The sequence below is a fragment of the Polistes dominula genome, unplaced genomic scaffold (assembly GCF_049000335.1).
Source record: "Polistes dominula isolate Pdom_NZ unplaced genomic scaffold, Pdom_raw_medaka contig_418, whole genome shotgun sequence".
In the NCBI taxonomy this organism is placed as follows: domain Eukaryota; kingdom Metazoa; phylum Arthropoda; class Insecta; order Hymenoptera; family Vespidae; genus Polistes; species Polistes dominula.
The window spans coordinates 134,329-151,582 of NW_028301091.1; positions in this window are offsets into that span (position 1 = coordinate 134,329).

Below are 17,254 nucleotides of genomic sequence, written 5' to 3' on the forward strand. Positions count from 1 at the left end.
GCTTAACTCCTTGCTCCACCATGCCACTCTTGTCCTGTCCCCCCGTGTCCTAAGAGGGCAAGCAGCTTCGAAGGCCTGAGTGATGGAAGAGGAGAGTAGGCTCACCTGTTCCTCAATCAGACACTCAGTTCTTAGCCCTCCGCTTATACCCCTGGGCCTGCCTTCTAGGTCCCTCTTGTAGAGAGCCCAGTCAGCGGCCCTTGGGTCTCGGTAGGTCCTAAGAACGTGCTGTTCCGTCTCAGTCCTGAGCTTGAAGAGGATGCGGCGGTGATCCGAGAGTTAATCCTCATCGTCCACTCGCCACTCCTTCAGCCAACGAGCCACTCTGGGGGTGCCCAGTGTTAAGGCAATCACCTCTTGTCTCCTCGAGGTGACGAAGGTTGGTCTGGATCACCTGTTGAGGATCTCAAGATTCGACGACGAGAGGTATTCCAGCAAAGCCGTCCCTCTCATATTTGTATTTGAGCTGCCCCATGCGACGTGGTGCGAGTTAGCGTCGCACCCGATCACAAGGTCCAGCCCTTCTCTGCGGCAGTGTTCCACTACGGCCCTCAGTTCCTCTGTAGGCGGATGTTCGGCCGAGTCGTAGGGGAAGTATGCTGAGCAGACGATAAGGTCGGTCAGCCAACCTCAAAACCTTAACCTAACCAAGGCCACCGCCAGGACCCTGCTGCAGAATCTGCTTAGCTTCAGGGCGTTTTGCCTTTTGGAAACAAAGACACACGCCTTTGGGCCGGGTTCACATGGGTCATATACAAATGTTCCCATGCTGAGATCGATCCCTTTAACAAGTCCCTTATAGATCCAGGGCTCCTGTATAAGGGATATATCTGTCTGCTCCACTGCTAGGTTCCGGCTGAGAACACCCGAGGCCGCTATGCAATGTTGCAGATTGAATTGAGAGAGTTGGAAGCACGCTAGCCCCCTAGGTGATATCGTGTGCGCCCTTCTCCCTCTGTTTCGATTTAGGGAGTGGGAAGGGGAGGAGGGAGGAAAGGAAGAGGAGGAGGGGATAGGTACTGGAGGGGGTGAGGAATAGGGAAGAGATCCCCTGTCTCCTAACTGCCTTCAGAGCCTCTATGGTCCCCTGGGGCGTTGTAGACAGCTCCGTTTGGGACCCAGCAATGGTCCGTTGGACAGCAAGCCGGGTCTCCTCGCGGGTAGTCTTGACCAAGGGGATGACCTTTGGTGGTCTACCTCTAGCCCTCGCCCCGCCCTCCGTATTTCCGTCGGACTGAGCTCTTGCCCCTGTATCCTTTGCGTCAGTAGGCGCTTGTGACGCGTTGGCAGGTTCCTGCTCCTTCGGCGTCAGTCTGGGGACGGCTTCATGCGTAGCGGTGGTCCCTGTAGTCGCAGTCGACTCCACCGGGCCCCCCTCTGCGCGTCCGCTCCTGGATCACTCTTGGTTACCCCAGGTGCAGGTGCTCGCCCTCCCGCTTCCGCTCCGACCGGGGCTTCGTAAAAACGGGCCCTGCCCATACCGAAGTGAGGGGCGAGCTTCCGCTTCTTCAATTAGCCTAAAAAGGCCATATCCACACCTAGTACCGCGTGGACCTTGTCCTGAACAGCCCTTCGGCCCCACACCCTCCACAAGGAGTCTAAGAGTCCCGGGTTCTGCCTCTGGAGTCTCTTGAGGATGGTCGGCATGTCTTCGTCCGTGTCGGGGAACACCGCCGTCATCCTCTTTAGCCTCGGGATGTATTCCCTCTCCAGCACCTGGAGTTGAGCTTCCTCCCAAGGTTTAAGACCCGGGACGATGACTTTAAGCCATGCCTTCGCCTTGTCGTCTGAGCAGGTTACCCAAAGTACTCCCTGCCCGTAACGGGTCTTCTCAAAGCACGGGACTACCTGATCCATTGGGATCGAGTCCAGCGCCCTGATGAGTGCCCGCACTAGTGGTACACCCTGCTTCTGGCCGAGTGTCACTTGGGGTAATCAACCGGCGCAATTGCCAGCCTCATAACCCCAGCCACAGCATCTGCGTAGTTGGTAGGACTTGTGGTGATCCTACTCTTCTTTTTTACAGCAGACCTTTTCGGCGGGGTGCTGTCCGAATGTCTGGGCCTTTTGGTAGGGCCCTGACCGTCAGCTTCCCCCTTCTCCTCATCCTCGCGGTGCGGCTTGGGGGTTTGGCCCTGCAAAGCCAGTCTGGCTTTGCGTGCCCTTCTCTTCGCAGCCCCGCTCCTGCTTTTCTTCTTCTCAATTGTTTTTGGCGATTATTCCGTGGGTTCACCTTCGCCGATCCTTCATCCTCAGCGCTTACGATCGAATTTATGGCGGTTGGAGTGGGTTCTTCTTGCGAAGTCCCCACGCCAGCTTGTGTTTTTATTTGCATTATTTTGTTAAAATCCATAAGAGTCCCACGAATAGTCAGGAAATAAGCGGACCGTCACCACAGAGCCTGTTGCGGTGATAAGGCAAGATACAATGGGGGGTTGCCCGGTACCCCAAGGGCATCTTTTGCGACACTTAGTCCAAGTGCCATCCAGCCATCGGCACGATTGCTTCCACCTTAGCTTGGGGAGTGGTCCGCGGCGTGGCCTTCGGTCCCCTAGGCCGATTTTTACGTCAGCTGAGTCTCTTATAGCCTGCGCTATCGTGGGGTTCTTTTGGCCCTCGTGCTCGGGGTCGGGGTCGCCAATGACGCTCCGTTCCTCGCCACGCGAAGCGAACTTCCCCCCTGGACATCCTTGTATCCGCCACCTGAAGACGCGCCCGGTTGGCCTCACTTATGCCCCCGGACCTCTACATGAGGCCCGGTGAGCCCGGGAATGAATATATAATTTGTTAGAAAAATAACCTTAATTTTGAATTTTGAATTTTGTAAAATTACGGGAAGAAATAAAAGAAAAGAAAAAACTTTTAGGACGAGTATAAGACAAATATAAAAATAAATTGCTGAAAGTTAGTAAAAGTATAAAAACAAAAAACAAAGTAAAATGTTTAAAAATGTTTAGAAATTGAATGGTAATAATGCATCATTCGAAATTATTGATCATTAAAAATTCATTTTTTTCTTTCAATTGTTTTTTTTTCCCTTTTTTTTTCTTTTTGTGGTTGTTGGCTATTGTTTGTATGGCATGTTTCAAAGTTCATAACTCACAATAAATGATGTAGTTTTAGTGGCGTGTGTTGGCTTCAATGGTAGTTTGATCGTAGACGATTCCATACTCAGCCCCGTCTAAGGATTAACAAACATAATTTTAATTGAACGCAACTTTAAGCTAAAAAATTTCTTCGTCGTTACTGCTTAGTTTAATCAATTCTAAATGTTTTTTTTCGATGAAATGATATCGCCCTCACATTCAGAACATTTTTCTTTATTTAAAGTTTCTGCATCTTTTCCCTCCTTACGAAATCTAATTTTACTTTGCTTGTTTTCCTTACTAGGTCATTGTAAATTTCTTGATATGGAGCTAGACAATTTTGCAGCTCACTTTGAATTGTTTGCTTCTTTTTGCGTTAGGGTCTACATTCAAGAAAAACGACTAGAGTTTTTCAGCTAAGCTTAGGCCTTCTACTAATTTTTTTAATGGTAACTTATTCACTGCACAATCTTCTTCAGTGCTAGAGTCTTTAGGATCGATTTTATTTACATCTTCGCATGCTATTTCCATCAAACTTGCTTCGTCAACTTCTTCCGCTAATACAAATTGATCTTTTTCAGGATCCATATTCATAAAATCTGTACTTTCGATTCAATCACCAAGTTCAAATGTGTCACCAATTTCGTTTTGTGATGATTCACACACGTTTTCTATTTCACCTTAAGATTCTTTGGATATAAAGTTACTATTGAGCATTTTTTTCCACCAAAGTCTATTTTCTTTGGTATGGAAAACCTGATCTTCTGTGAATACTTCCTCTTCTATAATCTTTTCAATATTTTCTGGATACGTTCTGGCAGCTTTATGATCAGTCGACAGATTCTCCTTTACCTTTTCTGGTATCAAATGCATACCGCTTTTTGAATCTGTGGAGCCAACCATTACTTGCCACAAAAGCTTTGCTGCCAGAGGGTTCTCCCTTTTCTTGAAGACTTTTGTAAATCTTGAATGCTTTTTGTTTAATGGTATTATTATCCATTAAAATTTCTTTTCTAAAGCAATCATCAATATAAGCTTTTAGTTTCTTTTCTATATTCTTAATTATTGGCGGCTGCCTGGCAACTATATCAGTTGCGGTTATCGAAGTTCCTGCAGCAACTGCACTTCTTAATGCTTTTTATATTTTGATAATATAATAGACTGCTCGTTGACTCATATTCAGGCTTTTTGCAATGTCAGATACTTTTTCTCCTTTCTCATGACGATCCAAGATTTGTATCTTGACTTTTAAAGTAATAGAAGTCCTCTTTCTTTTTGCAACTATGTTTTTATTTTTATCGGACATGGCTTAGGACTGGAACTTTATGTCTTAAAGATGAAAAAGTTATTTCTTATAACACCGTTGCTCAACGCAGTCTGCTGAGCAGAAGAGTAGGACACTTTTGTTTTCAAGCTGCTCAGTTGTAAAATGATTTTTTGAAAGATAACCGTGCTATAGAATACCGCGTTGTAGGAGGACTACCTGCATATATTAATTATAAATAAAAAAAAATTATTAAATATAATTAGATGAAAATTATACAAAAATATTGCCTAATTTATCTCATATTTTTGTTAAACTAATTACAATGCATTTACATATTGAAACGTCAGGCTAAAGGCATTACATTGTATTAAGGGGGGGGGGGGTAATGGTAATTCGATGAAAAAATGACATGTTTTTACGAATTATGTTTGGCAATATGGGTAGTGCAAACTAATTTGTTTAAAGTACATATAATAATACATGGTGTGAACTATATTTTCCAAAATTTTCATACAAATATATTAAGAATTAACAAAATGGCGGCCAATCTCCGGGGACGCCTCAAATAAATCTTGAATTGCGGTGTTTAACGAAACTCTCGAAAAACTCTTTTAAAACAAAAAAATCCAAATGCATTAGTTTAAATGAATGTTCTCCCAAGTATCCCTGGGAGAATTTTTTTTTTGAGCACTTTGAAGTGAAAACATCAATTTTTACCAAAAAAGTCGGTCTATTTGTTACTGTAAAATTGACAATTTTCCAAAAAAAAAAGAAAAGCTCTCAGGATTACCTGGGGAATCATATCACGAAGTACTGTGCCAAATTTCAAAACGATCAGTTAAGTAGATTTTGAGGGAGGTTGAACACGAACTTTAAAAATGACAAGTTTCATAAAAACGGTTTAAAGCTTTGCACACTAAAAAATACAAAATAAATCTCGATAGTTGTGTTATACTCACACAGAGTCATCAATGCCAGGTCCATAGAGTAAAAAGCTTTCATCGAGAAGATCCAAAGCATCTTCCTGTCCTTGTCTACGCCAAACTCTTTTTGCTTTACTGTCGTGCGACGCTTGCTGCTCTGCTCTTGTAATTCGCAACTCATCAACTTGTCGCATCCATTCGTGAGAATTTGGCCCTGTTCCGATGTGCATCTCTTGCATAAATGCCAATAAAGCAAAAGAACCTTCATTAAAAGTGCATGCAGCTATATTAGCTGCAATTTCAACAACCGTAGAGGTGCCTCTGAGTGACTTAGAAGAAATCTTTCAAATAAGTTGGTTCAAACTTTCGTTGTTGGTTGTTCTGGGTGAAACCACCCAGACAACGCTGCAGAAGTTCATCCTTTCTCGAACCTTTATTAATAGGTTTCATAGCTTGTAAAATATCAGTAGGAAGAGCTGTGTAGAGCAGCTGCCGGCCGCTGACCAGCAGGTATAAAAAAAAACGGTCTAGAGGAGCGGTCGTTCAAATGCTCATAACTTTGTCAATTTTTGCTCCGATCTACTTAAAATTTGAACACAGTATTCTTGAGATATTATACATTCATTTAAAATAATATAAAAAAATGAAAAAAAAAAATTTTTAATACCTTATCCCACCCCCTTAACCCTTTGACTACGGCAGACTTTGACACGCACTGGCCGTACGGTACGGTACAAATTCACTCGCGACGTCCACTAGGTACGGCAAAATTTTTCGTAAGACATGCATTTCTGAGGAAGTATATTAAAATATTTAAAATACTAAAATTTATTATATTAAACAAATATTACTTAAAGTGAACATTAATTTTAAGCTTTATTTAAATAACAATATTTATTTTCTTAAATAAAAATGTTTAATATTAAAATTTGATAATATAATAAAGTATGTTATATTTCAAAACACGGATGAATACATAATCCTCCATTACACTTTTCACATTCGTAATGCGTATCTTTTCTCTTATTATTTTTCACATTACACATCTACGCCTTGCACTTTTCCGAATCGCTGTATTGTTTTCATATGGAGACGGAAAATTTTTTTGCGTCAAACGAAAAGGCTCATTTTTAATATTTCTACCCCCTAATTTTTATCCATTAGTTTCATCTAAGTATTTTTTAAATATTTGTTTTATTAAATTTTAATGAATCAAAATAAATTAATCGAAATAGGTAATCTACATTACCATTAGAGGTCTACATTACCATAAGACCAATTATAAAATTTTAAAACGGGCAAAACAAGCGAAATTTGATTTGGACGCCAATAGGCGATAACAGTACCGGGAAGTCATCATGTATCGGACGCCAATAAGCGTCAATAGTAACGGGAAGCCAACATGTGTCGCACGCTAATAGGCATCAACAGTACCGGGAAGGCAACATGTGTTGGACGCCAATGGGCGCCAACAGTAGTCAAAGGGTTAAAAAACACTTAAACGTGTCAGTCACCGGTTTCGGACGTGGCCTAAACGTAAAGTTTAATGTCAGCTACATTTGACTGACATGCCCCTAAACGTGTAAAATTATTTCTGGTAATAATACAAATTATATTTTACTTACAATTAGAGGTTATGTTTTTCGAACGTAGTAGTAATTGACTTTGAGTGCATTGAAGAGTAGAGATAAATCATATAACATAATTACCCTACCCTAAAAAAATAGAAAAATTTATGTAACATATAATAAATTATTTCTAATATATATATATACAAATGTTAAAATCTAATATTAAATAGAAAATATAATAATTTAATCTTAATGAAATAAAATAAAACTGTATAAATAAAGCAAATACATTATTATATTTTATATTAATGAAATAAAATTTAGGTTAAGAAGAAAATAACACGCTTGTCAAAATGCTTAATTGTTCTTCAATAGTTTATTTATACATATGTATGTATGTACAGGTAACTTTCCTATAACACGGTAGATTGGTATCAAGAAAATGCAGTGTTGTGTTAAACCGTGTGGTATGAGACCTAGAGTTAATACAAAAAAGGGGGTTATGTTCCGAATACTTATTAAAAACATATAATTTTTTTAATAAATAAAAAATTTAATTTAATTATAAATATAAAAAAATGTACAATACAAAACAAAAATATAGATTTATCACAACATTATATTTAATTTATTTCTTCCTCGTCACTGCTCAATTAATTAAACCGAGAACGTTTTTTTGGTGGAATAATATCGCCTTTATTTTCATAATGTTTTTCAATTTTTTTTTAAGTTCTTGCATCTTCTTCCCTCTTTACAAAATCTGTAATTTTACTTTGCTTGTTGTATCTTACCAGGTCATTCTTAATTTCTCGGTATGGAGCTAGAGAGATTTGCATCTCCCTTTTGAATTTTCTGCTTCTTTCTGCTTCTTTCTGAATTTAAGATAAAAAACTCGAGATTTTTCACTAAACTTAAGCGCTCTTGTAATTTTTTTAATGATAAATTTCTAACTGCACAATCTTCATTATTGCGAAAGTCCTCAGGATCGATTTAATTTAAAGTTCCTGATGCAATTTCCATCATATCCGCTTCGTTAACTATTTTTTTTAGTAATAAACATTAAATATTCTCAAGAGCTATATACAAAAGATTTTCGATTTCGACTGACTCACAAAGTACAGTATTGAACATAGGTTTTTAAAAACAAAACCGTTTTATAGGAATCCGTGGTGTAGGAGGTTTCCCGCAATATTATAAATCGTGTAATAGCGACACCGTGTTATAAGATACCGTGTTTTATGAGGGATACCTTCTTTAATTACATACAACAAGGAAAAAAATTTTTCAATACTTCGATATTTTTATTCTTACTGTAGCCAATGTGTTAAAGTTTTTGCAATAATAATTGCTTTACATTTGTTTCATTACAAAAGCTGTAATATAATAAACCGTAATTAGTATTGTAATCAATTCATTAAATATATATCTTATCTCTATAAAATTCCCCTGTCACAGTGTTTGTTATTCTTATTCTCTGAAACGACTTGACCGATTTATATGAAATTTTTTGTGTATATTCGGTAGGTATGAGAATAGTTTTTTGTATATTTCTTATACCCCTGAGTGATAAGGGTAACCTACTATAATTATTTTTCCTTTAAAAGGATATTAAAAAAAAGAGAGAAAAAAAGACAAATGATATGTGCCTATATTCAGACAATGTAAAATTATATGATGTAAAGTAAGTGGTGATCTTATGTTACCGCTCATGCGCAGTTGGTTCGATATTAAGAAAAAAGGGAAAAAGAAGACAAATGTTATGTGGGTAGATTCAGATCTATCTACATATTTATTAGCCACAGCAACGCGTGGCCGGGTCACCCCTAGTACATATATATATATATTAGGGTGGGTCAAAAAAATTACTTATTTTTTTTTTCAAGTGCCACGCAAAAATAAGTTCCTAGACACCTTAAAAGAATTCTCATCCAAAATGAGCTCTTAATTTTAATAGGAAGATCCTCCGCATAGCAGTTTTTTATTTTTTTTTCAGTCCTATAGATTAAAATTCATACCTCATAATTTATTGATTGTACAGAAAAATGTTTTTTACGAATTTTGTAGGAAATTTAATGCTCTACAAAAAAGGTATCTTATACTTTTTCCGTAGACCTCACCATTTGAATGATATTGAAGATTTATTTTGATGATTTTTAGACAAATCTCATTTTTGTTATGAACTTTACAACTCGACAATAAATGACTATCAAAAAGTGCACAATAAAAATTTTTGTAGGAAATTAACTGCTCTATAAAAATAGTTTATTATATTTTAGCGATTAAGTTAAGCGTTTAAAAGATATTCATCATCCAATTTTCAGCAACCAATTTTTCAGTGTGTCTTGCAGAAAGAAAATAATTGATTTTTTTGACCAATTCTACTATACATATATATATAGAATATGAAATCCTTAAACAAAACTGAAAACTGATATAATAATTGATGTAATAATTAATAAATAGTGATATAATAATGATATATTAATATAATATCAATTATTGAAATTAATAAAATTGGTCATTTATAATTAAACAAAATTCATATAACAAATCACAATTATTGTTATTTTTTCTCTCAAATTATTAAAAACATTTTTTATCCTCCCTCAAATAAATTAAAAATTACCTGGTTTATTTGTATGATACAGGAAAAAGATAAAACTCTTTATCATGTCATAGTATACGAACCATTGATTAAAAATAGAAAAAGAATAAGAAAAATATGAAGAAGACAAGGAGGAAATAAAGAAAAAAAAATAAATTAACGACTTTCTAGAGAGAGAGAGAGAGTGAGTGATAAGGGGGAGAAATCCCCTTCCTTCCTCACCTACACCATGCAAGTTCATGCTCGATCATGCTCGATCATGCTTGAGAAGGAGGTGTCTCCGACTTCCTTACGTCATCGTCTTTTCTTCATAGTTATAAAGAAAAAAAGGATAGATGAGACGGATAGATAAAGATGGAAGATAGAAACGTCATTTTTTTTAATGACGTAGTAGCCTAACTACGACGAAAATGACGACTGTTCACGGACTTTAAGAGAGTACTCAACCCTCTAAAAATATTTGCACATCTTGTGTGCCTGCCTGTGTGTGTCTATGTATGTGTTTTAGAAGATATAATTTTTCTACGAAACCGTATAAAACAACTATAAATTTATCAAAAAGAAAAGAAAGATTAGAAATAGGATTCAAAAGATTTGACTAACAAACAAAGTTTTTTTTTTTTTGCTATAATTGGAAGAAGAAATTTTATGTGTTCGGTTATAAATATAACTATGACTTTATAATGTCTTATTAGGTTATCTAATATACGTCATATTCGTCATTTGACCTACTAAGATTCATCATACGGATCCATTCTTAAGATTTGAATTTTTTTTCTTTCCCCGATTTAAACCATTACGTGTCAATAGCCTTTTTTGGGACTCATTTTTAATTTGTTGTTTCTTTTTTAAATAACTGCAACTTCAGAAATAAATTATAAATATTATAAATTATAATATAATATAATATAGTTATATTACATATATATACCGGCAACTCAAATATTATAAATAAATAAATAAATATATTATTTATTTAAAATAATGATTTTCTTTCGGAATACATGAGGTGCGTCGACCCGTTTTAATATAATACATCTTTGCAAATATACATTTTTACAGATACACCTATACACAAGTACACCTTTATTAACTTCTTCTTACTATCACATCCTCTTAACACCGCTCTCTCCTTCTACATAGTTCCTTCATCCATTCCATCCCCTTTCCTTCCTCTCCCATCAACACTTCTATCCTCTTTTCCGTTTCCGAATAGTTACATTCCCTTATCACATGCATTCCCGTCTCTTTCTCTATCCCACACAATCTGCACATAATCTTCTCATCCTATTTTATCCAATATCTTCTCGCTTTCCATTCATTCCCTAATCTGAATCTTGCCATCATTTTCACTTTTTTCCCTTTACTTTTTTCTTGCAGATATTTTGGTATCCCTTCCGTTCTCCATCTTCCATATTCCCCGTTGTACTTTGATTCTTCTATCCTTTTATCCCTTTCCTTTCTTTCCTCTTCTACCACTTTATTTCTCCATATATCTGCCCCATTCTGTCCGTTATCATCTCTTGCCTCTGCTTCCCATCTATTTAGTCCTGCTCTTTCATACATTTTTTCGCTCAATGTACCCATTCTCGTTTCCTCCCATTTCTCCTTATCCATTTCTCTCCTGCAATGTCTCAGAAGTTCATTTTCCGCCCTCTTAATCTTTTCTTCATACTTAATCACCCTTACTCTTGCTTCCACTGCTATTCTTTCCACCTTCGTTTCCTCCCTTATCAAATATCCCGGTACACTTAAATCCAGTCCTAGTATATTCCTTAAGTACCTCTCCTGTATTCTTTCCAACTCCTTCCTCCCCTCTATCCCCCAAATTTCCACTGCGTACATACATATACTCTTCACCATTGAGTTGAACATTATCATTCTCTTTCTGAAGTCTTCACCAAATTTTCTCTCTCCAATGCTCCATATTTGTACCATAACTGTTGCTGCTCTCCTTCTTATATCCTGCATGTGCGACTCCTCCTTATTGTTGTATCTGAACTTATATCCTAAGTATTTCAATTCGCTTACCTCTTCTATTTCTTTCCCATTATAGAACCATTCTCTTTTCTTTCATCTCTTTCCAAATTGAAGTACCTACTGATGAAAAAGGGAATACTGATAATATATTTGTTCTTTTATTATTTTACCTCAGCAGATATATCAACTAAATAAATATAATTCTATAACAGATAAAGACTTCTGGGGTGAGTGATAAATTATGATTGGATAAATATGCTAAAATTAATAAAGAAATTAAACATGTAACAGGCATATGGGGGAAAAGAATAGATAAAGAATTAGTAGAGGAATAATTAGTGCGTTTGAGACTGGAAAACCCGGGTATGACTCAAGAAGAGATAGCAAGGAAAGTGGGAGTCGGTCAACAAACAGTTTTTAGAACCTTAAGCAGTCAGGAATTTCCACTCAAATTTAAAGAAAAAGAGCAGGAGCAAAGTTCAATACCTCTTGGTAATATATATCAATTATATATCATTTTTATATATACATAGGATATTATATTCTTAAGTATATGCTGTGTGGTATAAACGCTTTAAAAAAGATAATTTCAACTTAGAAAGACCAAGTACATCAAGAACACCACGCATAGAGTGGAAAGATGAAGAATTAGTGCATAATATGGATGAATTCCCGCATCTTACTCCAGACGAGTTAGCAGAAGAAAGTGATAGCAGCATATCTATAGCTCATTCTTTCATGAGCTGTATATAATAATTTAACAAATAAAAAGTAAAAAGACGTAAGCAAAGTTCTATATCTAATAGTAATATATATATGTGGGGATAATTTATTTAGGGTGAGAGGTGCGAGGTGAACATACACCCAGTTTAATCCAACTAATAAGATTTATTTAAAACAGGTATTAGAAGAAGTACAATATTAGTTTCACAATCTTACGGTTACATCTTTGATGAGCGACTAAATTTTTACGACTGTTACAACTGATACAACTGCGACTGTTACAACTGATATCTAACTACGAATACGACTGCTACTGTTCTACTTCTACGACTGAGACTGCTTTACTTCTACGACTAAGACTACTTTACTTCTACGACTAAGACTACTTTACTTCTACCACCGAGACTATTGCTTTCTTATTTCTTTCCATGTCTTTTTATATCAGAAATTACCTACACCCCTTTTTGAGAGGGAAGAAGCTTACAAATCTTACTGACCAATAGCATAAGGATCCACCCCATAGTCCACCGACAGGTACAGCCTATGGTTTTCGGTAATTGGAACTATCCATACAGAAACTTAATCTAGCACATCGGATTGTTACCCTTTTAATGGCATTGCATATGTTTACACAGGTATCTGAAATTCTTCAAAAGGTCCCGACACTGCACACATGGTTTTTATTACACTAATATCCTAATAATCCTTAAGGTTCGTTTATGGTTTTATGGCCTACCTGATCTTTTCTATTAGTCTCAATAGTTTTCCTTTTCAATAAAATAAGATCCACAGAAAGTACTGAATACTAGTTTTTTGTGTACCTCTGCTACACTTAAAACTCTCCTACTTATATAATAAAAATATTACTTTCTTTTTTTAAATCGGCGGAATATAAAAAAAAATTTTATTATTTTCTCGTTCTTTTGTTTGTTTGTTTGAAAAATATTTTAAAGCTTTCATGATCATTATCAAAGATTATTTATGATTTATTTCTTCAGTATATAATATTTCATAAACCGTTATACTAGGTATAACAAATAATATTTATTTACGAATAATCGTTTCATAGAATTCATTTTTAATTTTACGTGCTATATACAAATGATATATTATACATAAATACTTTTTTTTATCATTTATCTGAAATAATTTTTTTCTTCTAGAATAAATTTTCTTTTGAAAGTAATTAAACTGATCTCAATTTATTCATTAAAGAATAAATAAATTTAAAATAGATTTTCCGTTTATTAAAATGATATAAATTTGAAATGAATTTGAATTTGAAAACATTGGGTATCGATTATTGTTTATAAACTTTATCAGTAATGATATACAGAATAATTCTGTTACTCATTGTGTATATAAATATTTCTCTAATTTTTTTTTCTTTTTCTATTTTAAATGTAGATTTGACTGTACAGCGTAAAGGACTATTTCTGTTTTGTACCATGGGACAGGATAATAAAATCATTACGTGATCAATACCTAATCCATTTCCTAAATTAGCAGAAAATTTAATATACAACAAATAATAATTAAGCCTTTTGTAGATGAACAAATACCATATTGACCTAAGCACAGAAATGTGGCATTAACACTTATCTAAATCTTAAACGATGCAGTGTTTTCCTGCTGAAAACAGAAATCGACCGCTCCTGATGCTGTCTTAAGTTTTACTGGATTATTTGGATCGTATGACCCTGCACCACCATTAGCCGTTTTGTATTATTATTTTTTTAAAATATACGATTAGCCGTAGCTTGGTGCTCTTCAACGTTTTGTGAACTCACCTATATATTATATAAATATAGTAGTAATATATATTATGTATACACATATATATGGACGGTTTCTTTAGAAAGTGGTGTATGTCCATTAAAAAAAAAGAGAGATATAACATAATTTATTTTAATGCCAACTTTTTATATATTAGTAGTTAATATTTAATTTAATATAAAGGCCATATGTTTTGTACAATATAAGTGTGGTCGGTAAAGAAAAATGAGTAGTCTTTGATATGCAAATCTTTAATTTTCTCCAAACAAAAGAAATTAAACTTAAACCACTTTCTAAATAAACGGTGGACATATAGCTTTTCTGTAGATGGCGTTAGCGACAAGTAGACGTCGAATACATATATATATATATACATATACATATATATAAGAAAGCTTGAAATACTCTTTACCATTTCGTGATCATAACTTGATAGAATCAGTAATTGACTTTTGTTTACATCATATAGCTGTTTTCAATTAGAAAAGTCAGTTTATAACTTAACAATGCGTCATTTGCGAGAAGTGCTACTTTATTATTTTAATAGTATCAAATCTACTTATGATGCTCATCAAATGCTCATACATGCTTATGGCAAGAATAGTATATCAAAAACTACATGTCAGAGAAACTTTACGCGATTCCGGAGAGGTGATTTCAACTTAAACAGACCTACTTTAAAGCAACTAAATAAAGAAAGGGTAATTGGAGAATTAGTGCGTTTAACACTTGTAGACCCGCGTATTACTCTAATAGAGATGGCAGCAAAAGTGAGAATGAGCCTAAGTACAGTTCACAGACGCGTAAACAGTCAGGAATATAAAAACAAGTTAAGAGAAAAAATGCAGGAGCAAATCTCTATACCTTTTGGTAATATAATATATATTCTAGGGGTGCCCGGCCACGCGTTGCTGTAGCTTTTTTACGTCAAAACTTCTTTAGAATTAGATGATACGTTCATTTAATATAATTTTAAAGTGTTCGATGAAGTCTAATTATTATTCACTTAGAATTTCAGTGAGTTTAAATTAAACACAAATGAGCATCAAATTTGTAATTTCACATTTAAATAATATCATATTTGAGTATAATTATTTCAAAAGTTGTTTATTAAAAATATATGAATATTGATGTGGCTAAGGAGTACTTTACATTATATTATTGTTAACTATTTAATACAGTGAAATTATTATTTACGAATAAAGACGAAAACGTTTTACCCGGTATAAAAATCCACGGAATCGGGATTTGAATTTTAGGTCAAATTTTGAAAACGATTGATAAAAATTATCGTTTGATTCATGTATTTCGTTTAATATAACAATAATATAATTATGTGACATGATATGATAATACTTATGTGTATTTATTTTAATAAAAAAGTTTGTATAAAGCAATAAAGGCAAAAAAAAGCACAAAAAATTGCACAATCAAGAATAATTTATTACACTGTACTACGTTTACGATATTGTCAATTTAACTAATTTAGCCTTAGCAACACGTGGCCGATTATTCTAGCATCACATACACGTGGTTATACTAATAAATTGTAAGTTACATAAAACGTTTGTACTTTTAACATGGCGCTATCTAATGAATACACTCATTCCAGTCAAAAAATTACCTTATACCGCCATCTGTCAGAATCTTATCAAACTAAAAGAGATAATCATGACTCTTTGTTAATAAACAAATAATTCACAAAAAAATAATATTGCGATTATCAATTAAGATATAAACTATTCTATCTTTTCAAGTTGGATAAAACTTCACACTGTATGCAAAATTTTATTAAAATCGGTTTAGTGACACGTAATTTATATATATATATATAAATTAGGAAGGGTCAAAAAAATCAATTATTTTTTTTTACAAGACACACTGAAAAATTAGTTGCTAGAAACCTTAAAAAATTTCTCACCACACATGAGCTCTTAATTTTAATAGGAAGGTCCTCTGCATCGCAGATTTTTATTTTTTTCTCAGTCCAATAGAATAAAATTCATACCTCATTATTTATTTATTATACAGAACAATGTTTTGATGGAATCTTGTAGGAAATTTAATGATCTACAAAGAAGGGATCTTATAATTTTTCCGTAAATCTCACCATTTGAATGATAATAAAGATTAAAGTTTAATTATTTTAAGACAAATTTCATTTTTGTTTATGAATTTTGTATCTCGACAATAGATGACTATTATATAAAGTGCACAATATAAATTTTTGTAGGAAATTTACTGCTCTATAAAAATGGTTTATTATTTTTTGGCGATTAAGTTAAGCGTTTAAAAGATATTCATCATCCAATTTTCAGCAACCAATTTTTCAGTGTGTCTTGTAGAAAGAAAATAATTGATTTTTTTGACCCACCCTATTATATATATAGAATATGAAATTCTTAAATAAAGATGAATTTTGATATAATAATTGATGTAATAATTAATAAATAATGATATAATAATTAAATAACCTAAATAAAATTAAATTGATATAATATTTGATATTATATATAAATTATTTAAATAAAATTAAATTGATATAATAAATAATAATATATAATGATATAATAATGAGATAATGATATAATATCAATTAATTAAATTAATAAAATTGGTCATTTATAATTAAACAAAATTCATATTACAAATCACAATTAATGTTAATTTTTCTCTCAAATTATTAAAAACATTTTTTATCCTTCCTCAAATTAATTAAAAATTAATTCGTATATTTGTATGATACAAGAAACAGATAAAATTCTTTATAATGTCATAGTATACGAACAATTGATTAAAAATAGAATAAGAATAAGAAGAATATGTAGAAGAGAAGGAGGAAGGAAATAAAGAAAAAAAATAAATTAACGACGTTCTAGAGAGAGAGAGAGAGAGAGAGAGAAGAGAGAGAGTGAGTGATAAGGGGGATATAAAAAATATTACTTTCTTTTTAAAATCGGCAGAATATAATAAAAAATTTTATTATTTTTTCGTTTGTTTGTTTGTTTGTTTGAAACATTTTATCAAACTTTTATGATCATTATCAAAGTTTATTTATAATTTATTTCTTTAGTATATAATATTACATAAACCGTTACAAAGTATTATAAATAATACTGATTTACGAACATTCGTTTCGAAGAATTCATTTTATATTTCAAGTACTAGATACATATGATATAATATACCAAATTTCTTTTTTTTATCATTTATCTGAAATAATATATTTAAATAGAGTAAAATATTCTTTAGAGAGTAATAAAATTGATATTAATTTATTCGTTAAATGAATAAATGATTTTAAAATCGATTTACTGTATATA